Consider the following 21,345-nt stretch of genomic DNA (forward strand, 5'->3'; position numbering starts at 1 on the left):
GATTTCAAGGCTCAGTTTCAGGGCAGAAAAGCCAAGTAGAAACAGACCAACTTATTCAACAGCCTACTTTTTTCCTTTATATGTGAACAGAGCTATTATGTTATTTTGTCCAAAATTTTAATAATTTTCCCAGTGACATCTATATTTATAGATCATAAGTAGTTATTACTGAGTCAAAATTGGAAATGAGAGATATAATAACCTAAAAAGAACCCTAGATGATTTTAAAATATTTTCCCAAACTATCAGATTATAACATATATCAACCATGCAAATGTATAAACATAGACATGATACACAGGACTGGAAACACTATAGGTGCATACTCTCTTAGAAATTACAAATAAAATATCCTTTCACAAAAATATTCTCCTATAAGTAATTTCCATAAAGTTCCATGATATTCCCGTATTGTCTTTGAACTAAATCTATTCAAATGTAGTTAACATGGTAAGCTCAAAGATGACATCAAAATTAACCCAATAATGAAATCTACCCATACTAAAAGTATTTTACATTTCTATTTAGAGGTATAGTTTTCCACTTCAAGAACCCGTCTTTCCTAGGCCATTTATTCTAAAATATGTGTTTAAAAGATTGGAAACCACAAAGCAAATATCAGGACCCTCCCTAACAGCATAGATTTTATTAGATTCTCAACTCAATAAAAGTAAAAAAAAAATGTGCTTTTCAGTTTGCAAAAATCTTATATATGTTTAATTAATATAGGCATTCAAAAGAAAATGATAAAGAACTGTGACTTAATAATAGTAAAAAGTAATTCATTGGTGCTAGAGTTAATTAAACTTTGGGTCTTCATTCTTTTGTTCCAATCCCATTCTAAAACTTGGTGCTAAAGTAAAAATTATTTCCATCAGCCAACTGATAAACTCCATTTATAAAGTAGCAATGTGTAAAATCAATGTATATCAAATAAGTAAATACTTACATAAGTTTTTGTTCAAATGGAAATTTAAATTAAAATCTATTCTAAATGAAAATCTGTTTCCTAGGTATGCTATATAAAATGTGGCATTTCTATTTGTTAAATTTCCTAAAAATCTCTCCAGATATTAACTTAGTGAAATATTCCCAGAGGTGTCTACCATCTCCTTCTGCCCTCCTGGCCTCAGCATTGCCCCATCTTTCCCACAATTCATGAAAAGATCTCAAACTCAGGATGAATTCCTTACTACAGAGGTATATTATATTATGAAGTTAAAAACAGGGAGATCCAAGATGGCAGACTAGAGGGAGTCTGCATTCCTTGTCACTCCATAACTCAGGTTTCAACCAGAGGATATGTTTCTCTGTGAGGCCATCTTTGCTGCTTATACCCTGCTGTTTACCCCATTTGTCCACTGCAATCACCAGCAGTCTGCCAGCATATCAACTACTTTTTTGAGTGCAGATTGCTCACAGACTGCCACCTATCATCCACCATTTTCCTGTTTGCCTACCTCTTGCCTGCCCATCGCCTGCCTTTCACCTACTCATCTAAGATTCATCTGCCAATCTTCCACTGGTAGCCTGCAGACTGACCACAGACCACCAGTGGATCACCAGGGGCCTGCTGTTGCCTGGAAACCCACTGTCATAGTACCTGCAGGTTTGGTTACACATGCTGCCATTTTGAGACAACAGCCAGGACCAGCAGGGGCGGACTGACCGAGCCCCGCCTCCTGGACCCCTCAACCAGACCGACCTCACGGTGCCTCCAGGACCCCTGGCCAACCACGCCCAGCCCCGAGCTGCAGCTACCTATTTGTCAACACATTTGGCAGCCAATGTAGCCATCTTGTATTATCCTGGAAGCAGAAGCTCCCATCTTTAGGTGGAGCAAATCCCATCCTGAGACGCCTGCTGGAGACTGGAAGCTCATTGTCAGGTACCTCTCATGTATCAGGCTACTGAAGACTGGGAGTTTTGAATAGTATATGACTGTTATAGTGTACATGTTTTTTCTCCTTTTTGAAAACTTTTAAGTTTTTATTTTTTTATTTTTCTAGCTTTCTCTAATTTCCTTTTGCTTACCAGTTTCCTTAGAGTCTCTTTCTCCCTTTTCTCATGCTAACAACCAACTTCTTTTGATTACACTTTCACTCTTTCTACCATCTAGAACTTCTATATACTCTTTTCCTATCCCATTAACAGTTGCTTCCTACACCCCTCCCCAAGCTCTTTGTCCTCCATTAGAAACTGCAGACCATATTGCAAATCTATTTGTTATACTATAGATAATAATGGAACTCATACTCACTGTTTATTATGACAATATTTTTAATATCTTCATAGGGGCTATTTGGCTTAGGACTGCATAATGTCTGTACTGGGTGCTGCTAATATTGATCTCCCCCTTAAAGAAGAGATTTTGGAAACCTGTAGGGGCACTATAAGCCTAAAGGGGGGAAACTGCAATACCCAGATCTGTACTTCTAGGGGGGAAGATACATAAGCAACATGAAAAAATAAGGGAAGAAAATGTTCCAAACAAACCTAGATTCTATATTAATAGAATCCAGTGATAGCATGGTAGAAGAAATGTCAGAAAAGGAGTTCAGTATATACATAATTAAAATGATTTGTGAAGCAAAGGATGAGATAAGAGCAAATGCAGGCAATGAATGATCACTCCAATGAGCAGTTAAAGAGCAACTGCAGGAAGCAAAAGATCATTTCAACAAAGAGCTAGAGATTCTCAAAAAAAAAAAAAAAATCCTTGAAATGAAGGAAACAATAAACCAAATAAAAAAACTCAATGGAAAGCATCACCAACAGACTAGATTACTTGGAAGACAAAACCTCAGACAATGAAGATAAAATATTTAATCTTGAAAACAAAGTTGACCAAACAGAGAAGGTGGTAAGAAATCATGGACAAAATCTTCAAGAACTATGGAACATCATGAAAAGACCAAATTTAGGAATTATTGGAATTGAGCAAGGCACAGAGACACAAAGCATATCAGTATTCTAAACTGAGAGGCCACTTTTTCTGCTATTCAGTTGGGAATGTGTAAACAGGGCTAAGGAAGACTCCATTAGAAAACGCACCTGCCACAAGAGTTTGCTGTTTCCTGAGGAGAAGCAGGATTCTTTGGTGTCCTAGTACATGCACTCAGCTCCTCACTGTCCCTGGGCTGAGTCAAGACTCAGCTGCTCAGTCTTTAAAGCAGCAGGGAGGCTGCCCTGCCTCTCTCTGCTGTCCACCTATGCTCTATTCCACACACTGGTCACTTCCCTTGCTGCTTTGTCTAGATTACTAACTGTTCCACTCACTGGGAAGCCGTACCTGATGGTGTCAGTTTCTTTTTTCTTTTCTTTTCTGTTCTTTTTTTTTTTTTTTTTGATTAATTGTTCACAAATGGGGTACTACTATTTTTTCTCTGGTTGTACACCCCTTATTTTCCTCTATATAATCCATCCTTCCTCCATTCTTGCCTCCTTCCCACTCCACTTATGTATCATCATCCACTTATCAGAGAAAACATTCAGCCTTTGGTTATTTGGGTTTGGCTTATCTCACTTAGCATGATATTCTCCAACTCCATCCATTTACCTGCAAATGCCATAAATTTATTCTTCTTTATGGCTGAATAAAATTCCATTGTGTATGCATACCACGGTTTCTTTATCCATTCATCTATTGAAGGGCATCTAGGTTGGTTCCACAATCTAGCTATTGTGAATTGAGTTGCCATAAACATTGATGTGGCTGCATCACTGTAGTATGCTGATTTTATGTTCTTTGGGTATAGGCCAAGGAGTGGGATAGCTGGGGTCAAATGGTGGCTCCATTCCAAGTTTTCTAAGGAATCTCCACACTGCTTTCCAACATAGCTCCAGAGTGCAACCCTACCAACAATGTAGAAGTGTACCTTTTCCCCCACATCCTCGCCAACACCTATTATTGCTTGTATTCTTGATAATAGCCATTCTAATTGGGGTGAGATAAAATCTTAGGGTAGTTTTGATTTGCATTTCTCTTACTACTAAAGATGTTGAACATTTTTTTGTGTATCTGTTGATAGCTTGTAGATCTTCTGTGAAGTGTCTGTTCATTTCCTTAGACCATTTATTGATTCAGTTATTTGTTTTCTTGGTGTAGAGTTTTTTGAGTTCTTTGTATATTCTGGAGATTAGTGCTCTATATGAAGTGCGTGTGTTTTCTAACCCACTCCACACCTGAGGCAGGAAATACTATAACTAGTAACTCTTACAGTGCAGCCAATGACATCAGAAAAGGAACTTTTTCTTACTATTTTCCTTTTTTGTCTGAAAGTTTATTTTCCCTGTGAATTAGATCCTCCAAAGGCCCCTCTGCCCCCATATTGCCCTTTTCTATATTGGGACTCATGTCACCATATTGCTACAAATGTTAATATTTGACTTCTATTTCAAACTATTCTATTCAAGAGTTTGAAACACCATGGAAAATAAATAAAATATTAGTCTTTTGGCTGATCCTGCTAATTTTCAGATTAGTCTTAAAAACTAGAGGCCAGTCTTACATAGAAGCAAAAGTTCTTTCATTGTCAAAACACCCAAGAGGATAAAATTAGAGCAGTTAACATATAATGTGAATAATAATAATACCTAATATATCAGCCCTGGGTCTGCACTAGGCACATACTAAGTGCTTTACATGTACAACTGATTTGACCTTCACAGCAACTCATTGAAGCAAAGTATAAAATTTTACCAGCCCCAAGGGAAGAATGTTGGGACGTAGAAGCACCAAGGATGAGAGCCGGCCATCTGCAGTGGAGCTCCCACTACCCTCAACAGGACCTGACAGGAAGAACCAAGGGAGAAAGAATTGGGAGTTCCAAAGAGTCCTTGGTGTTCTTAAGAAATTTTGATGGTTGGAGTCCTCGCCTGTCAAGCCCAGAGGAAGTTGCTGGAAAACACAGACAAGAAAAGAGGGTAGAAGGAGCTGGTGCTTCTTTTTAGCACAAACCTCAGCCAGTCCTGGCAGGAATAATGAATTCTCTCATTCTAAGCATGGAGAGTTATAGAAAGAGGAAAACGAAAGAAAAAAAAAAGGTAGAATTATTTCTTCCCCAAACAGGAGCAAAGTAAAATATATGAAAAGACTATAAGAGGCATGTATATATTGAATAAAAGTCTGACACAAAAAAATTAGATTTAGGCAATTACCTTAGTATACACAATTTTTGCGGGAAAAAAAATACAAAAAAGTTTAGACCTCTCCAATATTTTTCCTTTTCCCCAAATTATGTAATTGTTAAAAATCTCATTACAGAAGTCTCCAGTACATTGTTTTCTCCTGCATTATGTAGAATTGTTGATTCTACTAAAAATCTCTGTAACTCAAAATTTTCTAGATTTTATAGTCTCTTTTCTTGGTCTCCTGAAAATTTACAGCTAGCTCTATCCACATCAAAATGTCCTCAACCAAAGCAACAGTAAAACATGAAAAAGGAAATAAATTCTCCCATTAAAACATAATGGTCATGAAATAGCAACTGCACACAACAGGGCTCAGTTCCCTTAAACTAAGAAGACCCCATTATGGATCATCACCCAATAATTTTTTATATATATATATATATATACACATATATATAATTTTGGTGATTTAAACATGTGTGGGCACCCTGAGCAAAGTACCTTACCAGTAAATGATAAGCCTATATTTGTGGCATTTGATGACTAGGATAATTAATAATGAAGTCAACTCAAAACTTAGAGTAGACAGTGATCCTCTCACTAAATAATACTGCTATCCTTTACCTATTTAGAGAACTACCTAAGCACTAGGAACTGCGTGCTTCTTTTCTATTCATGCACATTTTTTAATGTATTCAAAATCTAACTAAAAATAAATTAGTTCCTCCAGAAATTTTTCTCTAAATAAACCTTAACTATCTATGCTCATTTCTTTTTTTTTTTTTTAGTTTTACAGACTACATTTTGATTCATTGTACACAAATGGGGTGCAACTTTTCATTTCTATGACTGTGCACAATGTAGATTCATACCATTCATGTAATCATACATGTACACAGGGTAATGATGGAGGGGGCGGGGATATGAAAAATGGTGGAATGAGACAGACATCATTACCCTATGCTCATTTCTTTTCAAGACCCATTCACATCTTTAATCTGTGCTGTATTGCTAGGTACTCATGTTGTTCAGCCTCATTGTAAGCTAACAAAAGGAAAAGACTTCACCCCCTAGGTCACTCACTGCGAATATTTATTGAGCAATTACTCTGACTTTGTGCCATATGATGTGCTAATATTTTGTACTGATTCACTTGTTCCTCATACCACTAAATGAGGCACTATACTTGCTACCAATTCAAAACCTTAGCAAGTAAAGAGAAAGGCCAATGTGCTTCTGAAACCCATACTTTATTTTATGTTCTCTGTTACTGTTATAGTATCTTTAGTGGGTATGTCTAGTGCAAGACAACAGTATTATTTCAATTTAATTCAATACATGATTATTGACAATCTATATAAAAGAATTGTGACAGACATGGAGCCGTGGGTCTCTATCAGGGGTGAATATTCCCCTAGGGGACATGTCCAAAAATATTTTGAGTTGTCACATCAGTGAGTGATGCCACTAAGCATACTAAAATGCACAAGAATAATCTATCCAAACAAAAGAATTATCCAGCCCGAACTGTCAATAGTGTCAAAGTTCAGAAATCTTACTGTAAGAGATGACTTCAGAAATTAACATTACAACTAGAATGTTAAATTCTGTGAAGATAGGGGATTCCTATCATTCACAGTAGAATCTCCAATTCATAGTAGAATCCCAGGTCAAGTTCGTTGCCTGGTACAAATAGGTACTTAGTAAATATTCTTTACATTAATGTGTAAAATGAAATAAATAGGGTAAATATGCACATTTCCTAACAGAACATAGAAAAAGAAAGTTGCATTAAAAAACACAAATAAAGTGCTTTAGGGCTTCTAAACGGATGAAATCACATCCAACTGAAAAAAAAATGCAGAAGATGGTATCTGAAGTGCAATATGAAGGACAGTTAGGTTCTCAGCATGGAAAGGAGAGTGCAGAAATCATGTGAAACTCAGGAAAACCTGAGAAGGATCACTGAGGATGGCTGAGGAGTAGCATAGGTATATGCAGGAAAGTCATGAGAAATAGCTTGGAAAGGAAAATTGAGCCTGTGGTTGTGATATACGATGAAGACCCGAGAAAGGAATTCACATTGAATTTTATGTACAATGATGATCTGACTCCAGCTAAACTAAACTATGATTAATTACAGAGGAAAAATCACAAAGAATTGGAATGCAAAGAAATAAAAGAGAATAAGTCAGAAATGATTTTGTAGGTTTGATTTTACAGAGAAAAAGGAAAGTCTCTTTGAAAAGTTTGGGGATAAGAGGATTAATAATTATTTTTGGAAACAAGAAGGTACAAATCAAAAATATTAAATAGATCCTTGGGAGTTTCAGGGCACAGGATTAAAATAAAGGCTTAAAAGAAAGATTCATAACAACCAGATGTTAATGATGGTGCCTATATGTATCAAGCAAAATGGTTGAAGGTGAGATGCCCAAGGTCAGAATTTTAGGGAACTCCTTAATTTCGTTGACTAGAGGAAGAAAGGAATCAAACAGGGAAAATGGAAATGGATTGGGAAAAGAATGAACACAGGGGTGTGTTAGAACAAGTGGTGAGAGATGAAGGAAAAAGAAGGTGGTCAGGCCATAAAATGCTACAGTGTTCTGGGAAAGATAAAGAATAAAGGCACATCATTGACCTTGACAATTAAGAGATGGTTGATGGTTCTGAAGGAACCTACAGACACAAGAAAAATTATAGGGTTGCAAAGGAGTTGACTAGAAAGCAGTAAGACTTGTTATGATGTTTAGTTCTAAGGGTCCTCCAGAGAAACTGAATCAATATAGAGTGAGGGAGAGATTTATTATCAAAATTGGCTTATACTATGATAGAGGCTGAGAAGGCCCACAATGTGCTGTGTACACGTTTGGAAAAACCAGAAAAGGCTATTTTATAATTCAGTCAACCCTGAAGACCTGAGGACCGTGAGAGCTGATGGTATAATTCCCAAATCCAGGGTGGAGGAAGTAGAGGCAGTCCCAGAGTCCAGAGACCTGAGAATCAGGAGTCCCATGTCTTGGGCAAGAGAAAATGAATGTGCCCATTTAAGAAGAGAGAAATTTCACTCTTCTACCTTTTTGTTCCATTTGGGTCTTTGATAGATTGAATGATGCCTGTCCACATTGACTCAGTCTACTTATTCAACTGTTCATCTCTCATAGAAATACCAGCACAGACACACCTAGAAATAGTGTTCTGCCATGTTCTGCCAACAATCTGGGCATCCCTGAGCCTATTCAAGTTGACACATAAAATTAACCATCAAGATGGAAAGGTTGTTTTGTAATGCACAGATTCTTGAAGTTTCTTTTCTTTGGGATGGCCACTCCATTATGCTGACATGATGAATTTTGAATGTGCCCAATAATAAAAAAGATAGTTCACCAGGTGAAATATAGTTTACCTAAAAAAAAACCTAATATATAAATTATAAATAGATAATTTCCCAATATTAGAAGTATATGGTACTCAAAAATGCTTTCTTACTGGAAAAAAGTTTTAAATTATAATTAAATTTCTAGTCCTAAGTAGTCTTCCAAGATTATTTAAATCATGTACTAAATATAGAAGTTTATTTAAAAATATACCTATACTATTATTTAGAACATTATTTTTAAACAAAGATGTTATTCTACCTCTAATACCAATGGAGGGTGATAATACATAATTTGGAGATACCAATAGCTTTTGCATTAGAGAATCCAGCCCTCTACATTGGCATAAAGAAAAATATTTTACTGTATTTCCCTGAAATGGTATCTATCTAACATAGTATATTCCTTGCAAATTAAATGGAACTATAAAAGACCCTTCATCATGAACCTCAAACATTTCCAACATTGCTACTTCTTGCTTTATGAAATCAGTCATAAAGCATGTCACAGGTTGGAAAATGCTTATAGTGCACACACACACACACACACACACACACACACACACACATACACACAGAGGTATTAATTACTTCAATAAATATTTAATGAGTGCCGATGGGTACTGGTGATTGCCCTGAAGTCTGGATGACCAGAAAAGGAGTTGCCCTTCAACAAAGTTTAGTGACTACTGGCCATAGCCCAGTACTAAAAGACAATGGTTTCTTGGTCAAACACAGCCTTGAACAACAGCCTCCCATACTGCCATAGGTATGAGTCCTGAATTTGTAATATTGGAGTCTTATGTGGTAAATTGTGCCATTGCCTTGTCATAGCAGAAAATTGCAGCCCCTCATCTGAGCAGGGAAAAGGACTGATGTTGCCCCAAACACAAAACCAAGCTGTCAGGACAGGACTGGAGCCAAGGTTCTGCCACTCTTTAATGCTTTTGTATCCAGGGAAGGGGATGATGCTCATCTAATCATGCAGCTTAAAAGGCCCATAGCCTAAGGGTCAGGGACCCTCTCCTGGAGTCTAACATCTGTACTTGCTAGATCTCTGTGCAATGCCCTGTAATGCAATGAGTGACATGGGACCTGTTATTGCTCCTGTCTCTGTGAGCTTTCCCCATAAACACTGCTCTAGCAGGCCTGGTGCATGTGCTGCTTGGCCATTTGCCCCTGATGCACAAGTATCAACAATAAATCAGGCACTGGAGACAGAGAACTAAACAAAACAGAAAGTCCCTACCCTCAAGCTTACATACTCCTGGGAAGAGGGAGAGCCAACAAACAAATAAGTGGATAATTTACCAAGTGGTGATAAGTAATAAAAAGGAATAATAAAACAATAAAAGGAGACAGAGTAACCCTGGGCAAGTAGAGAAGCCATGACCAATCACTCTTGAAAGGTGATATCTGAGCAGGACCTTAAAGAAGCAAGGGATTGAGCCATACATATAGGTTAGGGAAAAGAATCTTTGGGGAAAAAAAAAAAAAAAAAGAGTTCAAAGACCCTGAGGCAGGAGAATGCTTGGTGTGGATAAGTTGAGCAAAGAGGCTCGTCCTGTTGTAGGAGATGAACGGCAGCAAGCGAAGTCCTCCGGACCACAGCAAAGGCTTTGGATTTTACTTTGATTCGGATGGAAAGCTGTTGGAAGCAGTTAATTCAAATTGCAGAACAATCCCTTGGGCTTTCTATGTATAAGAGACTGACTGGATAAGGAGGGATTTATGATAAAAACGTAGGAGCAGAAGCAGAAGGTGGTTAGGAGTTGGTTGTAGTAATCTTGGCGAGAGATTTGATGGCTTTGAGTAGGGTAGGTGGTAGGTAATAAGCATCATGAGAAGAAGTTAGATTAGGAAAATAGTTCCAAAGTAGAACTCACAGAAATTGCTAATCTACTTGATGTAGAATATAAAAGGAATTTTAGAACGACTTTTTTTTTGGTTCAAACTCCTGGAAGCCATTTATTGATACAAGAAACTATATGATGATCAAGTATGTGAGGGCAGATTGAGTTCAGGTAGGGACATTTTAAGTTTAACTATCTCTTGTAATAGGTATGCTAAAAATCTATTAGAGATGCTAAATAGATAATCACATTTGAGTCTGGCATTCAGAGAAATCATCTGGGCTGAGCTATAAACCTTAGGAGTCACCAGCATATAGATAGTATTTAAGGACACAGAGGAGAGCATGTGAGACAAACCTGTACATGATCTGGGACCTCTGTGGATCCCCAAGTTCCTTTCAGGAGATTCGGATAGTCGACACTATTTTTATAATACTACTATGAGAATATTTGCCTTTTTTTCTTGTATTCTGTCACAACTGAACAGGGTTTTCCAGGGTCTACATGTGATAAGTTATTGCAACAACTTGAATTTAAAGGCAGATATGAGCTGTCCTCTACTAACTCAGACATTAAAGATATCTGTAAAAATATAAAACTGTGCCACTCTTTTCAACTAAATTTTTCAACTGATTGTTTTTGTTCTAGAAAATACAATTATTTCTAATAAAATATGTTCTTTATGTTAATGCATAATGGATTAATTACTGTCACTTTTAAAAAGTTAATAAATGTTTTTCAGTTTCAACTTTACAGTAATCATCAATAGATATAACTCATACAGGCAATTCTTCTTCAAGATCATTACTAATTCTTAGAAGTCTTTAGAGGCCTAAGACCAATGAGTTTGAGAATTACTAACCTAGGGAGAAAATAGAGATGAGAAATAAAAGAAGTATTAAGAAATGAAGTAAGATGGATGGGGAGAAACCAGCAAGCAGAGTGAGGAGACACCAGTGAGTTAGGAGAAAATCAAGAGTACCTCAGAAGTCATGTGAGAAAAGTTTTTCAAGAAGGGATCCATCAACTGCATACATCCCACATTGCAGAGCAACTAAATAAGATGAAAACCTGTTCCTGGATTGGACAGTACAATGCAATAAAAGCATTGCATCGGAATGGTCAAAACAATAGACAAAACTAGAGAGAATTCAAGAGATATGGGAGGGAAGAAAATGGAGAGGGAAATACAACCCATAGGTAATGTATTTAGTCTAAAAAGAAAGCAGAAACATAAGGCGGTATCCACAGTGGATGTAATGTCAAGAGTGTGTGCTGCTGTTGTTCCAGATGGGGGTTATAATAGTATAAAAGTGAGGGGGGGAAATTAAATGCAAAAGAGACAAGGCTTATGATAAAAGTATGTGTTTTAGTAAACTAGACGGGGATGGGACCCAGTGCATTAAAAATGTGTGGCTACAGGGAAGAACTGAGGAATGAAGTTGACCAAATTATGTTATGTGCATGTATATCACAATGCATTCCAATTTTAAGCGTAACTAATTTCACCAAATAAAAAATAAATAAAAGGAAGATCAATAGAGTAGAGGAAGGGGATCAGGAGAAGGGAGAAGGAAAAGGAAAGGGAATAGTCTGGGGATTGAAATGGAGAACACTACATTACAGACATTTATGAATATGTCAAAATGAACACCGTTATTAAGTAGAACTATAATGCACTAATTTTTTTAAAACATTGATGGTCCTTTTACCAATATAGGACAGAAAGGGAGAGAATGTGAGCACAGATGCAATTAAGTTGTCAGATGTGAGAGCGGAAATGCATGGAAGTTCTCTTCAGATTGTTTCTACTTTCTCAGTTAAGTATAAAGTGGAAGGTTATCAGTTGCGAGTGAAGAAGGGAGAGGTGATATTGGACATTTCGACTGGAAAAGAGAAGGTGTGAAATAATCACATAAGCATCAAGAGAGTGAACCAACTAGAGAAGTGACAGTAGGATCTCAGAGTAAGACCAAGGACTGAATGGTCACGAATTTGAAGTGAGATAGTCAGCAGATGTGTGTGTTCTTCTTTAGCGTATTTAACTGGCAATATTTAATAATGACCACACATCTCAAAACTCTCAACCAGAGTTGGCTCTAAGATTATTTTTCACCTATGTAGCACCTATATTATCATTCTTCACTTTCTCTTTATTTTTTAACACAATCAACATTTAGTTCTAAAAAAGAAAAGATGTAATCATTCAAGCTATGAAACTATGTCTCTCCTATTGAACAATAGACTTAATAAGGACAGAACCTAAGTACTATAATGAGTGCTCAACCAATTCTAAATAGGATAAAATGCTCGTAGCCCTCTTTAACTGGGACATTCCCCTCCACAGCACCACCAGATCAAATGGGCATAAACACAAACAATGCATCATCAATACTTTAATCATGAACAATTATGTCCCAGTTAAGTCACTTATTCTGTCTTCGGGGTGTTGTGCACAGCAATGATGATAATTAGAACCACAAAGGTCATATCTATATTCTCTCAGCTTCCAGTCATCCAGTTTATTACCATAATTGACAACTTTTGCCAGAAGCACACTTGTTAAGAGCAATCTGAATGCTGTAATGCCCGTGTCTAAGAGAAAGAAAATGTGTCTGCAATCCTTCCTCACCTCCCCATTGCCAACTATGATTAACTATTTGAGTTTCTTCATAATCATCTGGAATTTGGGTCTAATAAAAATCTTCACATCACAGTGCTAGAGGTAATCAGGGCCTTTGTCAGCCTGAAATATAAACACAATCTGAAGGTCTCTTGTATGATCTCTATCCATTGGCCCAGTCAGAAATGTGAAATAGTCTCTGTTAAATGTCATTGTGTGAGACTGTGATACTGCTTCTCAAAAGAATTCTCTTTTCAAAACTAGCATGAGTATTGCTTATGATCCCTGGTCCAGTGAGGCTAGTCCCTAGGACTCTTGGCATTTAATACCTGCTGCTCTGCATCTTTACTCTTCTGCACAATTTTATAATAATCATTAAGAAAGCCAAGGGCTCCAAAGGACAAATATTGTACGATTCCATTTATATGAGTCAAATTCAAAAACATGAGTGGTTGGCAGGGTTGGGGGTGACAAATGGAGAGTTAGTGTTTATGGGACACAAAGTTTCAGTTGGAGAAGACTAAGAAGTTCTAGAGACAGATGGTGGTGATGGATGCAAAGTAAAGTAGATATACTTAATGCCACAGAACTATGAAATTAAAAATGGTTAACATGGTAAATTTTATGTTATACCTAGTCTATCACAATTTTTTAATTTGTTCTAATCAGTTATGCACAACAGTAGAATGCATTTTGACACATCATACATAAATCGAGTATAACTTCTCATTCTTCTGGTTGTACATGATGTAGAGTTACACAGTCATGTAATCATGTATGCACACAGGGTAATAATGTTCATTTCACTCTCCTTTCTACCTCCATACCCCATCTCCTCTTTTCACTCTCCTCTGTCTAATCCAAAGTACCTCTATTCTTCCCTAGCCCCCACCCCTTATTGTGAATTAGCATCCACATAGCAGAGAAAACATTCAGCATTTGGTTCTTTGGGACTGGCTTATTTCACTTAGCAAAATATTCTCCAGCTCCATCCACTTACCATAAATGCCATAATATCATTCTTCTTTAAGCCTGAGTAATATTCCATTTTGTATATATATATACATTTTCTTTATCCATTCATCTGTCAAAGGGCACTTAGCTTGGTTCCATAGTTTAGTTATTGTAAATTGAGATATAACATTGCTGTAAAGATTGATGTGACTGTGTCACTGTAGTATGCTGATTTTAAGTCCTCTGGGTATAAACTGAGGAGTGGGATAGCTGGGTCAAATGGTGATTCCATTGCAAGTTTTCTGAGAAATCTCCATACTGCTTTCCATAGTGGTTGCACCAATTTGCATCTCTACCAGCAATGTATCAGCCTATCACAACTTTTTTAAAGAATATCAGCACTTAACATACCAACCTGAGTTATTTTCTCTACTTTTTTCAGTAGAATCCATCATTTATCTGAGATAGAGTATTTATCATTTGTTTAACATCTCTAAAACAGGCTCTTCATGTTTGGGGGAATTTCCACCAGATGATCCTTTCCTTCTCACAGTAGAAGGCAGTTGATGCATTTTCTGCACTTGACTGGTGCTTCACGACACAAATCAAGGGGTGCCTTCCATTGGATCAATCCGATGAGGGCGGGCTGTGGCAGAATCCATTTTCTGATGAGGGTGGCAACTTCTGTAGAGCATCATGGTGAAATTTCTAGTTCTGAAGGCCCAATATCAAAGATGTGAGCTCCAGTGGTTGAGACACTGATGTTCTGGCTGAGCTATGGTGCATTTTTGTTCTTGTAATTGGCTGCATAATTTCCAAGTCCAACTCTTGCCATTCAAGAAATTTCAGGGCTCAAAAACGTTTATCAAAGTACTTATAAAATATTATTCATACCACTGACTACAAAGTCAATTTAGAGAGTCACAAAAAAGCTATTTTTAAAATGAAATAGAATAGAAACAAATGTTTAAATCTTAGAGAATAGGGATATGGAAATTTTGTTTCATTTATGTATTAAAATATGTAAGTATACAAGTATATGTAAAAGCCACAGTACAAAATGTATTTCTTACTGAGCGTATTAGTCAAAATTTCCTCTAACAGGGGCTGGAGTTGTGGCTCAATGGGGGAGTACTTGACTGGCATGCATGAGGCACTGGGTTTAATTCTTAGCACCACATACAAATAAATAAATGTTCATCAACAATAAAAATACTTTTTAAAAAAATTTCCTTTAACAAATCCCTTTTTCACTTTAACTAGCTAGTGTGACTTCTGTGGTCTGTAACTAAGAACCCACTAATAGGGAAATGCAAATGAAAACTGAGGCTTCAACACTGAGACTCTAGGAGATAAAGTCTCCCTCCAGTTAGAATGGCAATAATCAAGAATACAAATAATAATAAAATGGTGATGAGTAAGTAGGGCAAAAGGAACTGTTGGTAGAACTGTAAATTAGTACTATCACCATAGAAATCAATATGGAGTTTCCTCAAAAACTAGTTTCCTAGGAATGGAGCCATCATATCACCCAATTAAACCACCACTTGGAATTTATCCAGAACTAAAGTCAATACATTATAAAGATACGCACATACCCATGTTTATAGCAGTAACAATTCACAATAGTCAAGTTATGGAACCATCTGTCAATGGATGAATGGATAAAGAAAATGTGATAAACACATCATGGAATTTCATGCAGCAATAAAGAAGGACAAATTTCATTTTCAGGAAAACAGATGAAACTTGAGAACATCATGCTAAGTGAAATAAGTCAGGCACAGAAAGTTAAGGATGGTAAGTTTTCTCTCATATGCAGAAGATAGTGGGGGTAGGGATTTTTCTGGGAAAAAAAGAAGAAGGGAGTGCAGTAGAGGACTGGAAGGGGAAAGGATGAGGGAAGGGAAAGGGGAGGTAATAGACCATTAAATTAACTGAACCATATAATGTGTATATATGAATATATCACAATGAATACTACTATTTTGTATAATTATAAGGTACCAATAATACGAAATGATCTTTTAAAACAGGAACCCGCTGAGACTGTATGACATGAATAGACCAAAGATGAAGTCTCATTCTCATCTCTTTTCATATCTCTCCAAACCTGCCAATTCATTGTCCATTACCATTCAGTTCATCCCTGCCTTATACCATATGGAATGTTAGCTCACTCCTAATATATATATCACAGCCAATTGGAAGGGCAACAAATGAGAAGTTTTACATAAAACTGAAATTCTATAGTATATGTGGATATTTATATAAGTAACATTCGTTATACTTACCCCGAATTTTTCTAAAATCATCAGGTTATATGAGGCTGAACTTGTAGTCTATGATCATCGATTGTTATGTATTAATACTTTTTCCTAATGAGAATCTTCGTTCCTCCCAAGAGTGTTCTTAACTCCCCTGTGAGTAGAGCTATGGTGGTCTAGTCAGGCATATGTCCTTGTTGGGCTTTTCATTTGACATCGCTCCTAGCCAGCTTAACTAAACAGGAATGTGTTTCTGGTTTTCATTCAGAGCTAGCAAGTTACCACAGCATGTAACTCCTAAAACATGAACATATCATCATGAAACATCTATCAAAAATTGTGCGAGGTTTGGATTGCCTAAAGATTATACATATATACATAGATTACACATTATACATTAAAATTTATCCCTACCTTAACCCACATGAGGAGAAATGTGTCCCTAGAATGTATAGATTTGTTCCTTTATTGAATTACATTGTGAGGGGGACCCTGCCACATTAGAAAAGCATTGGTTCTATTTTAATACCCCCATGTTTGTTTTTTGATTTTTTTTCTCTTGCCACTCTTTTGGGTTATTCTTCTGTTTCTTAGATTCTTACAGACTACCTGAAAGCCTTCTTTGGAATAAGACAGAGTATATACAAACAAACAAGCTTCCTTTTTTTCCCCTTCCACAGCCCCCACACACATAAGGCCCGATGCAACGTATGCCTCAATTACTGTAAAAACCTTCTGGCTGGTTTCCCTGCCTCTATTTTCTCCTCTCACAAATGTTGGATTCCTCTTCTTCAATATTGTTTTCATCACTTCACCCAGCTGCTCAAAATCTGCAGTTGCTTGGTAATGTCACTGTAGTAGATATAATCTTCAGGCTTACATTCAGAATCCTCCATCTATTGCCCACACACTTCCAATTTTATCTCTCATGTTCACTAACAAGGTGCTTCTGCTCCAATAATTCAAAATGATTGCCATTATTTCTACCTACTGCTGGCAATTGTGCAATACCCAACTCTAGCAACTACCATTTGTATTACCCTTGGAAAATCATTTGATTTTTCTGAGTTTCCGTTTCCTCCATTGGAAAATGGGAATAATACTTTACATGGGTTTTATAAAAAGAGATAGCATATGAAAGTGCCTAGATTTACTAACTGAAAAAATTCATAAAAATGTCTATCTTCTAAAGTGCCTGGCACATAGTTGGCACCTAGGTAGCTTACACTATTTGCACAGTCCCCAAAATCACTACTCCTTATAAGACAAAGGGAGGTCTTAATCCTAGCACACTCTACTCTTTACTCTATGACTGCAAGCAGGTGACAACAGTGCCCTCCCATGTGGTTCATCTCTGGGGACCAAGAACATAAAGAAGGATGTCCCAGACCTGAGTGGTACAGTTTTGAAACACAAGAGTATGATATCTCCTACTGCATCTCCTTCTAATTTAAAGTTAATTGTCTGGTTTGGTTTGGTTTGAGATAAGGTGATTGAGTTGTTCCTTTTACCTGTGGCATCCAAGAAAGAAGGTTCCTAGGGCAAAACAATCAATAAATTGTACTTTATAATAAGATTATTTTTTATCTACTAATAGAGTGAGAATAAGACTAGTAGTATCCACTTCTTAAAGTAGTCACTTCTCAAAGGACCCTTCTCAAAGAGGTTCTTCTCAAAGGGCCACAGAATAAAATATACAAATGATCATAAAATGAGACTTTGAATGAAATCCGAACTCCAAATAATCAATACCCGATTCCCAAATCTTCCTAGTTTAATTTCTATGATCATGTGTAAACATCTCATGTTACTTAGGCATTTTCAAAACATAGAACTTAACATTAAGTAGGTGCTTTACACTTATTTATTGACTGAAAACAGGCTCTGCAACCTCTAAAACTACATGACATGAATCACAAAGACACTTTGCTGCTGTGACAGAATGCCCTCACAAAGAGGGCAACTCATCAAACCAAAGACAATCCGTGGGGACAGATTTTGCCTTGGTATGGCCTTCGTTTATAGAGCTTGCTAATTCTGATACCATATCTCTATATAGTTCCTAATCTCTAAGTGCTGAACTCCTACCTATAGTTTGTACTGGCAAAATCACACAGCAGCACCTGTCTCGATTCTCTTTGTGCTGTGATAAAAAAATGCCACAGGCTGGAGAATTTATAATGAACAGAAATGTATTGGCCCACAGTTCCAGGGGTGGATCAAGTTGCCTGTATCTTGTAAAGACCTTCTTATTGTGTCATCCCATTGAACAGGGCAGAGGGCAAAAGGAGACTGAGAGAAAAAGACACAGAGAGAAAAGGAGAGAGAGGGGAAGTGATGCACTTGTCCTTTTATAAGGAAACCATTCTCAATGAGCCCAAACCCACAATAACATTAATCCATTCACTCTGTTCTCTTCACCTAATCACCTCCCATTCAGCCCCATCTTCCAACACAGTTGCAATGGAGATTGAATTTCCAACACATTCAAATCATAGTAACTCCCATGGCCTACCCTACCCTATCTTCTTCCAAATTCCTAACCAACTTTAAACTCAACATGAAATGAACAGGTAACAATTCGATTTCTCTAAATTCATTCCTCAATTCCCCTTCAGTCTACCCCAATTTGTTTTATACTGTGAGTTATGGGTTTAATTATGTTTCCTCCAAAAGATATGTTGAACTTGTACATCTATCCCCAGTACCTTAGAATGTGACCTTATTTGAAAATAGACTCCTTGCTGATGCAGTTAGTTAAGATGACATCATACTGTGGTGATACAGGATCGTAATCTAACATGATTGATGTCCTTATAAGAGAAAAGAGACACAGAGAAGAAGGACAGCCATATGAAGACACAGAGGCCCAGGGTAGAAAGCCAGTTAGCACAGAAGCAGAGACTGGAATTATGCTGCCACAAGTCAGGGATATCTAAGGATCCCGAAAGTTGGAAGAGGCAAGGGAAGATCCTCTTTTGTAGGCTGCAGAGGGAGCATGGTCCTGGAAACACCTAGATTTTGTACTTTCAAACTCCAGAAATGTGACCTAATAAACCTAACGTTTAAAGTCATCTAGTTTTTTTTTGGTGCTTTGTTATGGTTGTCTTGGTAAACAAATGCACCTGGAGTCTATACTTATTTCCCAGACTCACTAAATTCATCTCCCTGACATATGACACTATGCAAATGGTGCATCTATCTGCCCCATGCTATTTGCTTCAGTTCCTTCTTCCTGAAATGAAAAAGTGCTCATGGGTATCAATGAACTGATGGCCATCTTTTCTTTAATGTCTTTGCATTATCTTTCCCAGTAGCTAAGAAATGACAGGACAGTGCAGTGACATTTCAGAGCAGAACCCTACAATCCACAGTTAAAAGCCTACACAATGTGCAGACAGGCTATAATAAATACTACCCCCACTCCTTCTAGACTATGTAGAGCAGCTCACCATGTAATACTCTCAATACTGTCAGAAAAACTATCCCAGACTCCAGAGAGCTGACCTCTCTTCATCTGGCCTTGTTAAATTCGAAAAAAGAATGGCAGCATCGATCAACCCCACCATCTGCAAAACCAGAGTTGAATATTTCAAAAACAATCTAGGATCTATTTGACCTCAGGTGGGGTGAGAGTCCCTGCAATAAAAAAACATGGCCACCTGATTCCTCCAAGTTTTCATTGTTGATGCTTTTAATTATATAATTAAATGAGAAGCTTCAAGTATAGGGCACAGATTTGACTTTTAAAAACCAGATGTCTGATGCTTTGGGTCCTCCTTTTAAATTAACATAGGCAAACAATGTTATCTCCGAGTTAACAAAAGAAACCATCTCCTCCCCTCTTTGTGTTTCTTTTAGAGACTTTGGGTAAATGACTTGGTCCACTAGGCACATTTGCCCAGGACAGTTCAGTGCCAAGTCAGCCAGTTCCTTTATGGGAAATGACATTCGGCAGCAGGGCCTGGATCTCTCGTAAGCTCCGCATATTGTCGAGGCGGCTCCGAGGACGAGTGTGGATCAGTCAGATGGTGCCCACAGCTGCTAACAGCCCCTGTGAACTGCTCTGACCTCCTGTGTCTACCATTTTCTTTTGGCTTTCGTCACAAACTTCCCTCCTGCACCCCAGTGCTCACAGATAACACACAAGCCTTTGTCAGGATAAAAAAATCACAATAATAAGTTTTCAGGGAACAAACTAATGGAAAGGAGAATGAAATTTATTTTGCAGGGTTTTTTTGGTAGAAAAGATTTTTTTAGGTTTTTTTTTTTTTCTTCCTTTGAAGCATGAGCGTTCTGCTTTTCTGAAAGCGCGGGCTCCAGTGCTATGATTAGTACCAGGAACTGGAGAGGATCCATCAAAGCGAACTGTTGATTTCAAGGCAGCTTTGCCTCTTGTTTTTCAAAACTAGTAAGCAGGCACAGGAGAAGGTTGGGTCAGAGCTTGGAAAAGCAATTCAGTACTTGGTGCATAGCCTTCAGAGAGAGCAAGCAAGCACCCATTTACATTTGTTTTCATTTTAAGCGATGTGACTATACCAAAGGTGTGGAGTGGGAAGGGGGCTGGGAAAGGACTAACTTATACATAGTTATTTTATACTATGCCATCTTGCAGCAGATTTTTCTGAGGACTTTGTATGGGTTTGTTAGGGAAGTAAAAATTGGGTCAGAATAGCTTCACACTCTACTATAATGTCTTTGTGTTATTTTTTTAAAACCCTCAATTTAGGCAAATCATATGGATCATTGTTAATTTTCAAAACAATGACACAGGAAGACTTTGACTTAAAAAAAAACATAATATATTCTAACCTGTTCTTGGTTTTCCCTGATTTGACAGGTTAACATTATAACCAAAGATTCTGATAAAATTGATCTGTACAGTTATCATTCCTATTTGGCCAGAAAGATGGTTGCAAGGTTTTATGCTGAGGAAGTTTATTAAGCTCAAGCATCTTTTTATTTTTGTAAAGAAAAAGAATTTTTTAAATGGACACGGGATTTTCCACATTTACTTAGATGATTATCAAATTTATTGAAAGGAAATTGAGATTATCATAAAATAATGACAGAATCAAGATTCAAAATTATTTCAATATAGTCAACTTATGGGTAAAATCAAACACAGTTAAACAGCGT

Source organism: Sciurus vulgaris (genome assembly GCF_902686455.1).
Source record: "Sciurus vulgaris genome assembly, chromosome: 1".
Classification (NCBI taxonomy): domain Eukaryota; kingdom Metazoa; phylum Chordata; class Mammalia; order Rodentia; family Sciuridae; genus Sciurus; species Sciurus vulgaris.